Below are 19,245 nucleotides of genomic sequence, written 5' to 3' on the forward strand. Positions count from 1 at the left end.
GATGGAGGGAGAGAGAAGAGTGGCAGCGTGCCAGGAGAAGCATCAAAAGCATGTGCAGAAATGCTTTCTGTGGCTTCCAAGCACAAAAGGCTACCTGTCCCCCATTGTTCTCTGGTACAGTGAGTAAAGCATGCTGGTTTTATGCAGGAATTGAGACTGCTGAGGCTGAGTTCTTTCCTCCTGTATTGGGAGAGTTGTGGACTCAACCAGATCCTGCATTCCTACGAAATCAAGCATTTACTTGGGCTATAGCATGGAATTGAGGGATTCTGGTACTGAGGTGAAAAAGTCAAATTTTGGTTGGTTGACTGATCCAGGCCTTTTGGTACGAGCCCATTCCCATGCCAAGTCATTGGAAATCACCATGCAGTCTAGTCTGGAGGCTTAGCACTCCATCTTTTGGATGGTTTTTTTTTCCAGACTGGGTTTCTACCTGCAGGTCATACTTTCTTTTTCTAACATTTAAGTAGTTCAGTCATCTTTTTAATCTTTTACTGCAAGAAAGACACAGAAATCTGAACTTCTGTTTTTCTATAATTACAGCAGCAATTTTCATTTGAATATTTCAGAGTGTCTGAGGAAATTTAACATGGTGCTGAACAGCTCTCATGGAAGAAAAATACCTGTGCTTCACAATTCCACTGAGTGGAACTTGGGACACATACTGTCCACTCTGTACAGGCTTGCATTAAATTTATAAAGCATGCAACTAAAAGTCCAAATGCTAAGCATGTGTGGTGAGCTAAGTTAGCTGTGTAAGAAAAAGCCTGCTTAAGGTGTTAAGTGTAAGATAAGCCAAGATGCTTACTAATTAAACATTCCTCAGCATTAAAACAGTTTGAGCTTTTCAACTGCAGAGATTTTATTCCACTTATCCGCAATAATCATGTGATCCATGGCCAGAGAGGCAGTCACATTTTTTAAAAAAGTAAATAAAAAAATCCTACAGTGTCCCTACTCACTGTTGCAGCTCTCCAGTGCTTTTCATAAAAAATGGATTTGGGCAGATTATAAAAAAATCTTCAAACATCTGTGAAATATCACTGTCCACAAAACACTTGGGTTTTAATTGTTTGAAGTGCCTGTCTTGAAAAATCAAACTCATTTTAGAATGATCGTTTTCTTTTCAATGTAAGCAACACTTTCGTTATTAAAAAGAAATCCTACAGCATTGTCGGAAGTGCCATGTTCCACTTTTGTGGAGCCATTACTTCAGGGTTCATAAAGCATATGCAGAAGTCTGTTATTGACTGCGAAGACGTTCGGTACTGATTGACTGTGAACTAAAGCATGATTTTTCATTCTCAAACCAGCATCAAGATATAATATCTTATTTGAACCTCTGATTTCATTGATACATCTCAGCAGCAGGACACTTAGACTTTTATGTCATAAAATGAAATATGTTACTGATCACAACAGCCTGGCATGCAGTAGTTAAAATCCAATGAAGTTCCAATCAATCCTGTAGTTACTAAAAAACCTAGAATCTTGCATTTTTGTTCTGAGAGGATTTCCAGGAAAATGTCATAAAGTTAAAATGGTGACTAGTCAGTATTTGTACTTTTAGGGTTCTCAAATTTTCCCAGCTTGCAAAGGTTGCTAAATATAGACAAACAGTTGTGTAAACAGCAGCTTGGAATACAGGCTGACTTACCCATTTTGCAAACTGAAAACTCTGTATTTTACAAGCATACTTGCCTACTAATTTTCAGGCAGAAACATTTTGTGCCTTGCTCAACTTGGGGGTCTAGTTTTGAAAAGTCTTTCCTAAAAATTCTTTTAACGACATACTTTTAGTAAAAATGCAGGTGATGTTTGAATTCTTCAGGTTTTGTAAGGCAAATCTCTATCAATTAGTCTAGAAAATATTTAGCTTCAACAGATCCTCTCAGCATTGCTTGTATTTAAAGAAAAAAGTAAAGGTTGTTTCAACTTTTTATATGAACTGCCCATCTTGACAAGTTCTTAACTTCAGTATATTGTGCCTCATTAGTACTTTAAAACCTGCTGAAGCTAAACTGCATCTTACTTGCCTATTAGTTCAACCTTAAGCCCATCAGCAGAGCATTACCCGATGTCTTGGGAACAATTAAGGCATGCCTTCCCTACCAAACAGTTTCTAAGTGGACAAAACATATTTAACAGTAGAGTTTGTGGCACACAGAATGGAAATGCAATGAAAACTACTGGGAATATGCATTAATCCTAATGCTGAACAAGTTCCTAATAACTCACTTGAAACTCCTGGGGATATAGTATCAAGTATGTACTCTCTAAATGCTACTAATGAAACATTTACAGTCTACAGTGATAAAAGGAAAATAGAAGAGTCTGTGGCCAGTTAAAGGGCTACTTGAACAACACCCAGAATGCAGACTTAAGATGTACATGATTATTGATCTTTTCAGCAAAAAGGCTTTATGAATAATATTCATACCATACCATTAGAAGCTAAAGTAGCCTGGGAATTAGGCATCAGCAGGAGAGCAATTGATGGATTTAGACAGGTCAGACAATGTCATTCTAAAAGCAGCTAATCAATATGGACAAATGTGTCAGAAAGGTGATTTGAAAAATGACTTTATAATAAGGGAGGGAAAAGAAGCCAAGTTCCTTAGGTCCCCAATTTTTCCTCCCTCAGAATTACATATTATTGAAACAAGGTTGTTAACTGTTTCACATTTCCACAAGCAGCAAAAAGAAATTAAACTAAAAAAAACACAAGGGCAAAGCTACAGTTTCCCCCCACTGAAGATGAGTAAATAAGTTGACACCAGGGGAATCTTGCCCAGTGTAGCTATAGTCATCTCCCTGCTGTCCAATTTTACAGCTGGGCCATGTGTTATCCCACCTCGTTTTGAATCCTCTTTGAAGTTGCAAACTTAGCACCAGAACCTGTGCAGCATTTTGTTGAAAAGGGTTGCTCCAGCACTCCTGAGGAGGCAAAACCTTTCTAAGCTGGATTCTTTTTGCAACAAAAGAGCTGTGATGGCTTTAACTTGCTGGCTTAGGTAGCTTTCCAGCTGCTTTGTTCTCATTCAAGTGGTGCGAAGTGGTAGAGATGCCACTTGATTTCCAGTTGGACTTCTTCAGGAGTCGACTGCCAGCCATTGGATATTGTTAAGCTTTTGTCTGTCAGATTAAAAAGTGCACTACATTAAAGTGTGATGTTATTTGCTCTTGCAGTTCACCATAACCTACCAGCTGCCTGAACAGCACATGCTTATCAGAGCTTGTTTAATTCTGGACTTGCTCACCCAAACTTCTCACTGGTATCTATTCTCTCCAAACCACAAAGAAAATCTAGTGACTAATGCTTAGGGCTGCAGGTTAATGTTAAATAACTACTTCTACTTCTGACAAAAACTTCCTAAGTGACCTATTGGACACATAACCAAACCTGTCCTTTAGTGCAATTTCCCCATCAGTAAAATAAGTAGAATTGTACTTCACTGCTTAAGAAGTTCGTGTGAACTCCCCTGAGATATTCCAATGGAAGGAATAAAATAAAAGGTTGATAAGTACTTAGAGGATTGTTATTATTTCTGCTTTTGTAAAAGACATGGCTACCTTCAATTTATTTGAATCTCAAAAAGTAGGAAAAATAGATAATTGAAAAGCAATGGATGTGGAAGTTCAGAACAAATTTCCCATTCCTTTTAGTCTCTGCTGTCTTAGAAAACACTGTTAATTGCATCAGTCCCTCTGAAATTCATTTCCATTATCTTTCCCTGTGTGACTCCCCACTCTCTGATCCAGTAGTTAAATGTGTCAGCTGAGAGATGATGCTTTCCTCCCCAAAATAGCCTTTTTTTTTAAGGCTCATGCATGACGTCACCTGAGCAGGAATTTCAGTTTTGATATCCTGCAAGTATTGTAGCACATCTGAGATGATTCTTGCTGTATCCCTGGAAGAAGAAATACTGACTTGGGTATCATCAGTAGCTTCCTGACAGTTTTATTACTCTCTGAAAATGTTCTCATATCATGACTGTGGATGAATGCAGTCAGGATGAATGTGATCACTTCTGTGCCTGCAGAAGGGCTTTTGGGGAAGGTTGTCCATTGCCACCCTTTGGGCCTTCTAGGGAGGAATGAATAGAGTCATTGTAACTGGTACCATCTGGAAGCAATTGGAGGCAGGGCAAATAATGAGGAACAATGCAGTCAGATTCAATAGTCTCTGGCTTGTGTAGGTACTAGGTCAATAGAGGGTAAATACACTTCAATGTAAAAAAAAAAATAACACAGGGCTAAGAAGTACAGTTGGGCATTATTTACTAACCAGGACATTTATATAGCACGCTGAGGAAAAGGATTTTGTGGGTTGCAATGGGGCAGTAAATAAAATTCAGCCAAGACCTAATGTATGTGAATGCTGATGCTATTGTACTTATAGGAACGGAGATTTGTTCAAAGTTATCATACTCTATCCTTTTGCTGCTAGTTACGTGTTTATTAGACATATACGTGTTTACTCAATTCTGAGTCTTGGTTTAAAGACTGAAAAAGATTTAGCTGTGGTGAGGTGCGGCTCATGCATAGCCTGGATTTCACCCTGGAGGACAGGCCTTGCAGCTCTGGATCTGAACTAGAGCTAAACAGTAGGGATAGTCACAGAGCTTATAAATTAAATCTCCCTTCATCCCAGATGACATAGTTCAAGAGGTTTGGCTTCAAGGTTCGTATTTCTCCTGTTACTGTTGGTAATTATTTAAATATAACGCAGTCCCTAGAATGTGCAGTATATACCTTATTACGAGATCGTCAGTTGTTGGTTGCATTAGTTCTGTGATCAAGTTCAGAGGAAAAGCCTTTAAGAATATCAGGTTTTTTCTTTCCTCCATAGTCCTGCCTCTTTGGCATGGGTGCTCACAGCAATTCCCACTAGTAACAATAGGTATTGAATAGGGTTTTTTCTCCCCTTAATGCTACTTCAGGAGCACAAGGTCAATGCTTCTTTCCCTCTGGTTTTCCCACCTCAAGAGAGTAACACTTTTGAACAGTAATCCCTGGTGTTTAGAGCTAGGATGTCCCCCAATCCTGAAGCTCATCTTTGCTACTAAAAACAAAACTGTATTCTCCATAGTGCAATGTGCCCATGATATTAACCCTGTAACCTGCTGAGCTCCTGTCGCCATCTGCAAAAATAGATCTGGAGTCTGTTTACAAATCATAGGGATATTCCCAGGAACATTGCATTGTAAAACAACAGTTTGTCTTGAATGTATTTTGATTTTTCAAAACAGTTTTATCTTGAAAGCAATCCTGTAAGCCTTATCAAGCAAAGCCCTAGTTCCAATGTATCCGTTTGCTGAATTAAACAGCGCTAAACATTTAACATTCTAAATGAATTAGGCTGGGAGATGTGAAGAAAGCTGAGCTTTAAGATGAAATGTAGGACAAACTCAAAAGGATGTTTTGCCTGTTTCATTCAGCATCAGTATCTTGCCTATAGGCCTCCCTTTGAAATAATCTGTGAACATGGTTACCATATAATTAGCTGAGCAGTAAGTTAGGTGTTTAAAAATATTTTTTCAGGTGCTTTTTTGTATTCATGATAGCTTCTCAACACCAAAAATCAATCTCAATCAAAGCTGCTACTGAGTTTATCATAAATTATCATGAAAAGGTTTTCTACTGAGTAGATGGTTAATTACTATCTAATTTGAATAATTTTGCATATTAATGAGAAATGAATGAAAATCATTTTTAGATTTTTAACTTCAGCTGAGAAACCCATGGAGATAATGGCCCCCTTTTAAGATGCATGTGATCCTGTTACTAAAGGAGACTGAGAATTTTTTTCATTTACCAACTTGTTTTAAATTGATTAATGGATTAGTGTTTTTGTCATTAATAAACTATATCCAAATGAAAGACAAGTTCATTATTTGACTGTGTGGCCTTATATCTGCTGCCAGAAAAAAAGTAACTGACTGAAAACAGATTAAGGCTTTGCTTAGGGAGGATGTAGCCTTGCACAATTCTTTGTAAATGCCAGAAAGCCACAAAACTGCAAAGTTATGCAGAGCTGGTTTGAGGTAGGTAGCAATTTCTGTGCTTTGCTATATGAAACATGAAAAGGTATCACAAACGCAACCCCCTTTCTTTTCCTCAGCACCCACACCTAACGGAGTGGGCAAAAGTCCTGCCTGTGGAAAATGGGGGATGCAGCCCTCTGCACTGCAAAAAGCAATAGAGCTATTTTGCCATGGCGATTTCAGCCTGGCGGGTGGAGCAACCTTTGTGCTTTCAGTGTGTTCCTGTGAAATGGCAAAGGACTGGAGGGAGCCTTGGTGGTAGCTCATCCTGCATTGCTCTGTATCAGGCTTCCCTGTACACCACTTTACAGGGAAATTAGTGAAATGACCGCTGCCCTCTTGTTCCGCTGGGTCAAGCCAGTTCTGCATCTGCAGCGAGAGATGTGAGACTCAAAATATAAATCTGCGCAGCAATGGGAGCATTAAGGCCATTGGAAATTGGGAACTGTAAGTGATAGTAGATGCAGGCACTCTGCAAACCTTCTGTATTTTATGTTGTCCTTTGCATAAGGCCTTTAGGGGTGTGACAGTCTTTGCAGAGTACCTAGAATGATGTAGCCTTGATTGACAATTGCGTTGTTCTTTGCAAACTGCAGCCATATAAATAGTAAATAAGGATAAAATACACACACCATTGTGTAGAACTGCACACTTGTTCAGGGATGTCTTAATACTGCATCTATTAGCACTTGGGTTTCTGGGATTACTCCCTTCTGATTTTCAACCATGTGGTGTTTATAATACGAGCAAAAGGAACTTAGAATGAAATTGAAAGGTTGTACATTAAAAATGACTATACAGTGCACTCTTAGAATAAATAATTAATTGCCAGAAGACATCAGTGAAGCCTAAGGAGTGACATTTATATAAATACAAGACTATCCAGATTTCTAATGGCAAATATTTAAAGACAGGAGAAAGAATTTTTGTAGGAAAATAAAACATCCTGCTTCAAAGCATATGCCAGATACCAGTCCTGTGGTCTGTCCAGTCATCCATAAATATTTTTAATTGTTTTTTAACTTTTATGAAATGAAAAGGAAAAATTATATGCATTCTTTAATAAATCTCAGGACTTTTTAGGGCCATGATCCTTACTCATGACTGCAAGGTAAGTGGTGCTGTGTTTTGAAGGGAGTCTGGACTTTTCTGGGAAGAAGTTTCTTGAAATACGATGTTGTGATTGCTGAATTTGCACAAAATAAGAGGTTGAAATTTGCAAAATGGAAGAGGGTATTTAGCACACAGTCTTTATTCTTGATAAACATATAGCTAAGTCTCCATAAAGATTTGGAAAGTATAGATTAATGTGAAATGTAACCAAAACTGTAGGGAGATGATAGCCTATTTTGGAGTCAGTTTCTGATCCATGCTATGACCCTTTCCTTAACTCGATCTGTATTTTTCCAGTGCATAAAATGTTGCTTCCAACATATAAAATATTTTGGGGATTAGCATTTTTTCTGTGTTAGCAAAAACTTCCTCATCCTTACTCCTCTCCATCGTCTGCTTCCTTATTATTACTTCTGGGAACAACTACCATGTGCGTGGCTAAACTAGCGTTTGGTTGGATTTGTCTTGGGAGACCTCTAAGGATAAGCTGTGGACTTCAGACTATACCACAATTAAAACTGATATGTCAGCATGTCAAAACACTGAAAAAGTCAAGATGGGAACTGTGTATCAGAAGCAGCTAATTAATTAACACAATTGCTTTAGTATGACAGTATTTTTTTAGGACTTGGAATGAAATACCTGTAGAAAAGGATGCTTAAATTAACAATATGAGAATTTAGTAATGATCAATATGCTTCTCTTGCTCACTAGAAGGGTACCTATATATCAAGTCCACCCAAACAAAACATTTTTTTTTGTTTAGAATATCATTGCAATCTGTGTTAGTGTTGATAAAAAAATCTTAACAATTATAATTCTTAACAATGTGTGAAAACGCCAACACTTTGTACAAGCTAATAAGCATGTGACTGGCATCTTTTCCTGGCATTTAGCCATACTTTACAGATGCTTATATTACTGTGTATCTCAAAAATTATTTGGCCCAGCTCTCGGAGTCTTCATTCAATACTCTGATTTCAAAAGAAATTCTGCCTAAGTTTTGACCGCCTGTTTGAGTCAGTGGCTTTGTCCCTAGGAACACTATTTCAACAAAAATAACCTCTATTTGCGGAGGCTCTGCAGGTGTGGTTTGTAAATCATACCAATGGATTTGGTCAATAGGTCAGTAAGAAATAATGAAGCCATGAGATCAAAAGATGTGTTAGCACCTTTAAGTCACCATGCATGTATGCACAGAACCCAGTGCCTGCCACTGATACTGAAGTATCTAATGAACTATTATTTTCAGGTTTTCTAGTTTCTTACATTGTAGAAAAGGCTCTACAGCTTGTACATTTTTCTGGTGAGTAAAGTATTTGCCATCATCAGAAACATCAGCAGAAGGTCAGACTGACTGCATGAGAATTGTGTGAATATTTTTGCAGCTTTCATTAGCAAAATTATTTTAATTAGTGAAGCCCAAAGTAATTGAAGGAGAAGGTCATTTTATTTGTTTAGGATCAATGCCTCCATCACCATCCTGGTAGAATAGATCTCTCTTGTTGTGAGGACTATATTCTAATCTGGTGTAAATCCAGCCTAACTCCACAAGGTAAAATAGAGCCCCTCCACTATAAAACTCAAATCTTAAACACTGCTTTAATGGTGAAGAATGAAGCTGGGTGCCTGTTCCCATTTGGTGCCTTTCAGAGGTACTTTGCCTCTCAAATAGTCTTTGGACCTATAAGATCATCTGCAAAAGTATAGTACACTTTTAAGTACATAAATATGACATGTATGTCCATTATATCCATGATGATGTATGAATGCAGTAGGGCACTGACCTTGTTCAAGGTGTGAACTGCTTGCCCTATAACCACAAGCTGGCAAATTTCTTGCCAGCATGATCATTCTAACAAGTTGTAGTAAAGGGGAAAGGTATTGCAGGCTCCTTCATACTACACCTGAATATAAACATTTGATCATATATTTCAAACACTGAAGCCTGCAGAAAAGTCAGGCCACAGCCTGGAGAAATGGCAGCTCCAGGGAGATCTAATTGCAGCTTACCAGTACCTGAAGGGGCCTACAGGAAAGATGGTGAGGGACTGTTTATCAGGGAGTGTAGTGACAGGACAAGGGGTAATGGGTTTAAGCTGAAGGAGGGTCGATTTAGATTAGATGTCAGAAAGAAATTCTTTACTGTTAGAGTGGTGAGGCACTGGAACAGGTTGCCCAGAGAGGTTGTGGAGGCCCCATCCCTGAAAGTGTTCAAGGCCGGGTTGGATGGGGCTTTGGGCAACGTGGTCTAGTGGGGGGTGTCCCTGCCTGTGGCAGGGGGGTTGGAACTAGATGAGCTTTTGAGGTCCCTTCCAACCCAAAGCATTCTATGATTCTATTTTCTGTATGCCTAGTTATTTTTTCAAGGAGACCGCACATAGGTAGAATGAGAGGAGTAAAGGCAGCCAAAACTTAAGAGCTCTGTTGGCATTACATTTTCTTTAATTTTGTGATGTTTTCACCTCTACACTATGTACATAGGTTCATGCACAAATTTCCAGTGCACCTTTTTTCTGAACTTCTCTCTTGAATGGCATAGCTCTAACTTCAGAATCAGTCATAGGAAAGGTGCTATTCCTAGAAGCTAGTGAGATTAAGATCCAAACGCTTCAAACATCATTTGAAATGATCAAGGGCAGAGACCACTCATGAAAATTACCATGCACCAAGAAGCTAGACATTTAAAATAAAAACACCACAAATAATTGCAGGGCTTGTTCTATATCCTATGAATTCATAGAGTAATGACCAAACTGTGGCACAGCTCCACTCTCACTTATATTGAGTGTAAATTTATAGTAGTTGCAGTGAAGTCAATAGCTTTTCTTTGGACTTACAAAGGTTACTGAATGTCAAATTCTGCTTTCAGGCTGAGAACAAAATAATTCTAAAGATATACTGAGAGCATGATCCTAATTTGCTTCAGCAGCCTTTGGCCTCTTTGTCATATAGAAACCCAAGAAATTACAGAAACTTCAGGTTTGTGTTCCTTTTAAAGACTGGGTGATTTTTCAAAGACCATCTGAGGAGGCAGAATGTGTACCAGTTAGGCACTGGCCTGGTTTTGAAGGCCTGGTAGATATGCATGCCCTCAACTGGAACCAGGAGCTTTCACTTGCTCAACTGGAACTGGGTGATCTTCATTTCCTTGACTAGAACTGCCTACCTCAGGGCAGGCAAAATCCTTCCTCTGCTTCCTGCTGTGCCCTGAAGTACACAGGCTTGAAATAATTAAAATGATAAAAACTTCCTGAACTCCAAACACAACTCAGCCCAGGGCTAGCTGTTGAGACAAGCCATGGAGATGTTCCGCCTCATTTCAACAATTAGTGGATTATCCTTATGCTGTTTGATTATCTTTGTTATAGCTTTGTGTGTGTTACTGAAATCTTAAGTCCCACTGATTTCAATGTGTAAGATGCACTTTTTGTTTTAATGATAACTCTGGAATATGGAATTAACTATGCCAAATGAGGTTGTATATGGAGGTTCCAAGTTAATTTCTGTTTAATAGAAATAAATACAGGTGACTCTCCCTCAGGAAAACAGGGTCTGCAAGGTCATTTGGCTTGCTGAGACACATGGAAGATGCTTTTATGCCAAGCCTAAATTGTGGGCAGGATCAGGGAAGTTTCAGAAGGGCATTTTGAATTTGCATATATGCAGATCAGCCTAAAACAAAATGTCTTGAGAAATGAGTCATATGAAGGAATGGAAAGTGCGGAACGATGTCCTTGTGTGTCTTCAAGTTGAAGTGAAATATCATAGCTGTCCTTTTCTGGCCAAAAATAGGCTACTATTTAAACTATATGCTGGTGGAAGTGTGTTTTGGGATGACCCTGCTGGGTAATCCTTCACACGCACCCCCAGCTTTGAAATCCCCTGTAGCACATGCTTAAATGCATCGTGGGCATGCTTGCACCTCCAGCTATCCTCTCTGCCTTTGCAGGAGCAATGTCAAGCTGAGAAGACCTTATCCACTGTCCCCTACCTCAAGGACAGGCGGGAGTTTTATGCTGCCTGAGTTCATTAGCTGGTCAGACTGCCTGCAGGGGACAAGCAGACACCAGCGCCAAGGTCCCAGCGGCAACTCTGAATTTAGAGCGTTCCTGGGACTGTTGTGACAAAAATAAGGTAACCCACGCTGTTTTCTGTGTATGCATGAAGGATGTGGATATGCTATACCACCTGCCTATAGAACGGATCCCAGAGCTAAAGCTCTGCAAAGCTTTATGCTTTCAGCCCTAGTCTAATCCATGAAGTCTCAGCCAAAATGTCAGCCATTACAAAAGGTACTTGTGATAGTCAACGTGCTTCTGAAACAAGGTTGCTTTTCATGGAAATGCAGTGACCAATAACATGAGTTTGGATGAATTATGTCTTGACACTCATCCAGGTAAAGCAGCCGAGATGACAGATAGTTTGGCAGAAGAGGTACAGTTAGCATATGAAAGGATATCTATAACATATGGGCATCAGTATATATTTGTGGATTAATACATAGCTATTCTGAAAAATAGGTTTTGAAATTGTCCTTTCTGCTTAAAAAGTCAATGAAGATTTAATTATAAACCCAAACATACCTAATACATATGTAAGAGAGATCCTGGAAAAAATTTTAGAGGGCACAGGATGAAAATAAAGCCAAAACTTGTCATTGTAACCATTAACTGCAATGGATCAATGCCAGTTTACACCACCTGAGAATCTGACCAATAATATCTATTTAGCACATGCTGTCCTGCATCTCTTGTGATACTTATTTTTACTTATTAGGTTACCTTTGGCAAAATAAGGTTCTGCTTTACTCTGGGGGCAAGTTTTAAACGAACTCTAATGCCTAATGTTCTTTTTTTTCCAGTTTTATTTTATTTGTGTATGTAGAATAAGCCAGCTATATACAGTACCTTAGAAACTATATATTTCCATGAGTTGTAGATTTTCTTATATATTTGTATACTAATTATGTAACTAGTTTTGTAAACTTGTACTTCTTAGGTAAGATGTTCCAGAAATCAAAATAGTCAACATTAAACACCACAAGTACAGCTGCAGTTTTAAATATTTTATAATCCAATCAAATTGTTTGAGTAGTAATGCATTTAAATGTTGTTATGGAATCCCCTCTAGACTTTTTAAAATGGTTACTCTGTTCTTGGCTTTGCTATTTATGAAATTCATATGGGATGACATTTTTAATAATAGAGCATTTGACTTACAGAGTAGCAATTCCTGCAGTGTCTCAGTATAATCTATAATTTTCTGACTGAACTTTCAGAGGGACACAAACACATATCACACTTTTATTAATGAACATATACATCTGTTGATGTTGCCATAATTGAAATGACCTTAAGTGAGAAGACCTACATAAGTCATTTAGCATTTTTTATGATGCTTGGGTGAAGATGCTGTACAGATGCAGCTTTAGGAAGCTAAAGCAGGAGCACAAAAGCTGTGCTGCAATGACGAAGAGAGGTTTAATTTGGAAAAAGGCGCAAAGCGAAGCACAGCCCACATATAATTAAGCAACATCCGGTACTATAGAGTTGGACAGAAGAAAGCTATCAGGGAGTTTAAATTACGTCTCCTCCCTAGAGAGGATGGCACTGTCAGGTCAGGGCTGTGCTAAATACTGGATAACATGAGGATATTTGATTGTAGTTGCTTTAACTGTACAGAGGTGGTGGATAAACTGAGGACATCATTTTTGATAGGCAAAAGTTCTTTAACCTCCTCAAGCACAAATACATGTCAGAAGGGCATCTATAAAACAGCCGGGGCTGCAGTATTTCCTGGCCAGCCCTATGGCAAGGGAAGGATGGTCTAGGACACATGCACAAGCACAGACCTTCTGGATGAGCATCCTGGGAAACACAGAAATGTAGCCAGGGTTCCCAAGGTGGACTTGCTTAGTTTCAGCAACATTTCTTCTGCACTTTCTGCATATTTCTTCATCTGCTTAAACACGTGGAATTATTTTTCTAATTATTATGGCCAAACCAGATGCTCATGTCGTGAAAATCGGCGTAGGTAGCTCCACTGGCTTCAGAAGTATAAGATAGTGCTGCTTGTGGTTTTCATTTGCTTAGTACTGTGGGAGAGTTTGATTTGGAGTTTTGACCAGAAGAACTTTCAAGAGTGTGTACAGGTGGAGGGATAGATCCTGCTCCCAGATACACAGTTGTAAATCTCACTACATGAAGGCTCTGGAGCTACTCCAGACTAACTGAGCCTGGAATCAGGCCCTGTGGTGCCTGAGTTACTTCAGACTGTTATTAATTTGAAGAGAGAAAATGAATTCTTGTTAAGGGGAAATAAGCAGTCTTTATTAATAATAATTAGAGAGGGAAAACATTAGTTTTGATATATTGGCTTAATTTGGTAAATAGATCAGTAAAAAAGAATTAATAATTTTACAAACTAGTAAACATTTTCTGTAGTTTAATATTAGTTGTGTTTAAATGTTTCCTTAAAACTGTGGGCTGCTCCTGCAGTAGCAGCTACACCAGTGAGTTGCCTGAGCACCCCCACTTAGTTGCAAAGTCGGGCACCTGCTTCAGCCCTTAGTGATGGGGTGGCATCCCCAAAGGCCCCTGAGCCTTGCGATCAGAGAGGCAGCAACACCACGGTGTATGTGTGTCACCAGCAACTGGGACATTACATATTTCAGTTTGCATGCCACTGCATTTCTTACGAACTGTTGCTCAGGATTTGTCTGTCTGGTTTTTCTGGCTTCAAGGCATATAAAGGGATGGTATGTGCTGTTAATGCAGTACCACTTAAAGGTGTTCTGTGCTAAGGTGTGAATCCCATTACTCTAGGACCCAAAGACTTTGGTTGTATGTCTGTTGAGATTGTAAAATTTGGGGGTGGGGGGAGAGGCTCGGGATGTGTGTGCAAGCAGCGTATCTGTGTCCCTTTCCTGTCATTAAACCACATCCCCTCCGAACCACCAATGTAGTAGTTTTTTCAGGCACTAGAAGGGAATAGTGACACTGTCACCACCATCAGTCCTGAAAGATCTCACTGGTGCTTTGCTTTCCCATCTAATCACCCTAATCTTCTTAATCTTGACTTTTGGTGGGATCACAGCAGAGAGTAAGGAATTATTTCACACAAGCTAAGTGGAAAAAACACCAGTATCAAATTTTACCAGAAGCCATACACTAATGTAGCAGGATTGTTGTGTTCGCCATAGTCAGGATGATTGTATGTAATTTTACATGTAATGTTCTTTGAACATATGGTTCATAACATAAAAATCCCTTCATTTTAATTGACACAATAGGCTGGAATGGCTTTTTTTCCCTTGCCAAAGTACTTGTTATGGTCTGTATCACCTATAATGTGCATTCTGAAAAGCTGCTAACTAGGTATTTGGATGCTGGAATGCAAAAGATTGCTATTTATGAGACCATGAGACCACCTAGTGGGTCAATGATTTGCATTTTAGAAGTTCATTAATATGTACTAAGATCATAATAATGCCAGTTTCATCAGATTAGCCTTCATCTCATTCTAGTAATAAATATCTTTTAAAAATGTCTTTTAACATAAAACACAGGACCAAACAAATGTGTGTATTTGTGACTCTCAAGTTGCTCTAATTAAAAGTTTAAAGGACACTGGGCAAAGTGTTTTTCTCCCAGCAGTGGATAAAATCATTTTTTCCCTTCGTTGTTTTTAAAAATCCACTAGAGGCTTGAAAGTGAAATCTGTTTTCTTATCTAATCCCTTTTTCTTCCTTCATGGACACATACTGGTTTGCTATTGTAAGGCTGCTTATGAGTGCTAGCCTGCCTGGCATTGATTTTCTTTCTTTCTTTTTTTTTTTTCCTTTCTTATTTAGGAATAGCACTACTGCGTATTTGTTTAGGAGAAAATATAAACCTAAAGAATTATATGGTTTTTCACATATATTACAAAGAAATATAACTTTCTTCTGAGAACTATGTACTACCTCTTGTGCTCTGCGCCTCAACCAGATTTCACATTGAACTGTTTTACATCTCTGTACCTGTCTCCAGTTGAAGTAGCCTTTATTAAGCACAATCAGAAACACCCTTTTCTCTCAACCCTGTGTTCATCCCAATCCATATTCTTTTCCCTTTTGCAGAGAAAATTCAGAATAATAGTAATTGTCTGACAGAAATAATGTTTTGATTTTTTTGTCTGTTTCAGAACCATAGCATGGAGGAATTTACTTTAGATTCCCTTTCATTAAAGTTTAATCACAAAGGCATATACAGAGTTAGGTGAACGCCTGCATAACTTGTCTGAAATATAGGTTAATTAAGCAAGCTAAATATACTTTACAGAACAGAACAATAGAGCATACTGTTCTGCAATTGAATTCAGAAGATTCTGAGACAAAAGTGATCATCCCAACGTTTGCACTGAGCTTCCCCAGGCCTGTTCTGAACTTTATACAACAGCATAGACTAGTGGCAAGAGGAAAGATTGTAACCAGGGCGCCTTTACTACGTGTAGTCTTCTGGGCTGTGACCCCTCTCAGACTTAAGCTACGATGAGAGCCTAGTAACCTGTAACTGTGGAAACAGGTCCTTTAGGGATTTTATAAAATACGAATGTAAATGATAACTACCTTAATTATCTAAAGCTACTTTCTGTTGACTAGTAGAAAAAAAAATCTCTCAGCTAATGAAATAGCTAATGTGGTAGCAGTTACACAAAGTCACAGAGACAGAAGCAAGTGGGGCACTTCCTTCCCTTTTGATCATGGAGCACTCAGTTATCTGCAGTTCAGCATATTCTCTTTTTTTTTTTTACAGTATTGTGTTTTCCTGACTATATTGGCATAACTGTCCTATTGTGTAATCTGAGATGTAAGGTGGTGAGGTGACAGTAAACATTTTTTAATTTATTTTTTTAAGTTCAGTTTGATTTCATCTACCTCCATTTATTTCCATTTCTCAGTGGGTTCACTTTGTCGGTGAAAACCAGACAAACCAACCTCCAAACCCAGAGGACATGCAGACTGAAGAGAAAGAGCATTTCCCTGTAGTGCATAGGACTGACTGCCTCTTTTCTGGCTAAGAATACTTACACTATTTAGTTCTATATATTTAATGGATTTTCTTCTAAATAATATCTGCCTAGGAAAACTTTTGGCAGGTCTTTAAAGAAGCAAAACTCCCACCGACTTCAAAAGGGGTTTGTTCAGTGACAGAATGCAATGTTTGGGCCCTGGAGCTGTAACAACAACTTCCGTATCCTTGGTGCAATGGAGATCCCTGCCAAATTTCCCCTGAATATAGAGTAAGACCACACATAGGATGCTAAGGAGGCTAGCTTCTGTTTTGCCAATGTCTGCATTATGGCCTTTGGCATTTTGCTTATCCATTCCTGTCCACCTTAAATAATCATTCACACTTACACAACGTGGATGTAAAATGTGAAGGAAAACTGACAGTTGTTTTCCACACCTTTTCTACTGTTACTGATGACTAAATGAGCTGCAAAACAATGAAAAATCTCAGTGTCAGAAAAGACCAACTTGTCAGACCTAGAATAACACTAGGACAGATTTTGAGCAAATCTGCTGGACTTTTCTACTGCTCATTAGCTAAACCAGACAGTTTCACACAAAGACCTGATCTTGTTACCTGATCCACCTCTGGTCTTCGTTCAGAATTTGTTCTAGCCATTAGTAAAATATGTTCTGCCTTTAGCCCGGCCTCAGATGAACTAGTGTCCCAGGTCTCTTCCTCCCATGTGGGGAACTGTAAGTACACAGCGTGTGTGAGATGGGGCACAGCATGTGCCGCTGAGCACTGCGGGGCTTCTGGCCCTGGGAATGGCCAGCTGGGCTGGCAGCCACATTGCTGGCATTGGGAGTGCCATGGGTGGTATAAAAATGAATGTATTTATGGCTCTGAATGGTGTTGGTCTCCAGGTTTAATAACTTGGGCTCTGTATGATGCAGACTTCGTTTAGAGAGGGGCTGGTATGGGTGAGGTAGGTCAAGTGCCAGTCTATAAGTAGAGGAACAAAAGTGGTTTGTAATGTTGGCAAGAGGGAGATGAGGCACATGAGGACAAGATGGAAGTGATCTTTGGTTAGAGAGGGAGGAAGGCAGCAGTTGGTAGGAGTTTGGCAGTGGAGTGGGAGGGAGACCTGGACCCAGAGAGGTAGAGCATACAGACAATTTTCCCGTGTTTGGCTGCAGAAAAGCTAGTGTAGCAGACATGAGTACTAAATGCCAACTGTCTTCATTTTGGATTTTTTTTTCTGCTAGTGGGAGTAGAATCTGACTGCTTCAACTCAAAGGACTATAACTGATTAGTGATAAATTAGGATCAACTGACAGAACTTCACTAAACTTTTACAGAGTTGCTCTGAATTGAAACACTGGCGAATCTGGCCCAGAGGCAAGCAGTTGGTTCTGCTAAGGTTTTGGACTCGGCCTTTCTAAGCTGTGAGGTCAAGACATTCAATTCTGGTCTTTGTGTGACTAGGCTGTGCAGAAACAGGTAATTGTGTCTGCAGTTAATTATGGGGGAAAAGCTGTATTTGCAAAGAAAACACACAGAGAGTCTTAAATATCTAGGTTCCCTAGCAGGTCTGCAGGGGTTTTATTGTATCCTGGAAGCGAACTGGTAACTTCATTCTGGGAGTGGCCAACCAATGCCACTCTGCAAGCTGAACACAGAAAGCTCTGTGTGGCTGGAAGTTGAGGCCTGCATTACACAACCCAGATTCCCAAGAAAAGGAGATGTCTGGAGCGGCTCTCGGGTGGCTCATGATGATGGTTTTCCCAGTGGGTTGTCTGCTGTGGCAGGAGATACTCGTTAGCTGATGTCTGCCCAGCTTCTCTGCTGGTCCAGGGAGGTAACATTGGCCTAGATAGCTCTCAAACTCTCTAAAAGCGAGATCTGACAAAAGAGGCCATCTTTTGTCCCTCTTCTCCTTGCTATTTAAAATATCACAAGACATTTGAGAGAGATCTCTTCTCGTAATTTGCTTTTTTATCCACTCTGATGCTTTGGGGTATGGTCTGCAAATTTGCTTGCAGAACATAAGTTTATGATAAAGAATTTCTTGAAAGCTGGGAGGAGCTAGGTACTTACATAATCAAATATATATATATGTGAGCATAGTATTCTTAGCTCAAAACAGTTGATAGCAATTTGAAAGATAACTCAGGGAAAAAAAAATAGCACTTACTGAATTACAAAGAAAAAGAAGGTGAAGGAATTGGAGGGCGGAAGGACCACAGGGCCGGGCATTTTGCCGTTTGCTACTGCCAGGACTGGTCTGTGACTCTGGATTATAGGAGATACTTGAATGGAAGACAAAAAATTCTATTAGACTATTTAAGGATGACATTAAAGTGAGATTTGTAGCTATCCTTTTGATTAAGCTAACATTTTCCCTCCTAGTGTCAGGAACCTTGTCAAAACTTAGCTGCCTGTGCTCAGCACTGGCTCTGCTATGACACAACTGCGTAACCTTGGACAAGACTGCTGTGAAAAGAGCTATGTGAAAAGTGGTGTGGGGGGCTTCCTCCAGTTTGCTCAGGAGCTGCTTTTAAACTCGAGCACTTCTCTGGCTCTTTACTTGAGCTCATCTGGAGGTGAGCCTGTGCTTGGCTGGGTACCTCGCTGGTCCTGATCTGGACCCCTGACCTGCTGACGTGACTTGTGGCTTCACCTGCCTCTTTTGCCATAAGCTTGTCTGACAATCAGTGGGCTCTTGGCTGATGCCAGTAACTGTCATGGTACCTTTTTTGGGTCCTGTGAGACTGTGCCCTTTCATGGTAAGGACAGTGCCCTGCCCGCTTTGCTGTCACCTTCAGCTCCTGTCTCATCTCCTTTGAGGAGCAAACGACTCTTGCTGCTCCCTGACTCGGATCCTTTGGTGCTAGGAATCCTTAGCTGTGGTAACAGCACTCTTACTGTGACCTGCTGCAGGGACAGAGCTATGTAATTACTAATAATTTCCTAAGAAATGCCTTACTGAGTCAAAACGGTGGCCCATCTATACCCTGCATCTGCAGCAGTGAGAGCAGGAGGTACCAGTACTTCAGCTACAAACTGAAAAGCATGAACCAGCTTCC

Source organism: Balearica regulorum, chromosome 3 (genome assembly GCF_011004875.1).
Source record: "Balearica regulorum gibbericeps isolate bBalReg1 chromosome 3, bBalReg1.pri, whole genome shotgun sequence".
Taxonomy (NCBI): Eukaryota; Metazoa; Chordata; class Aves; order Gruiformes; family Gruidae; genus Balearica; species Balearica regulorum.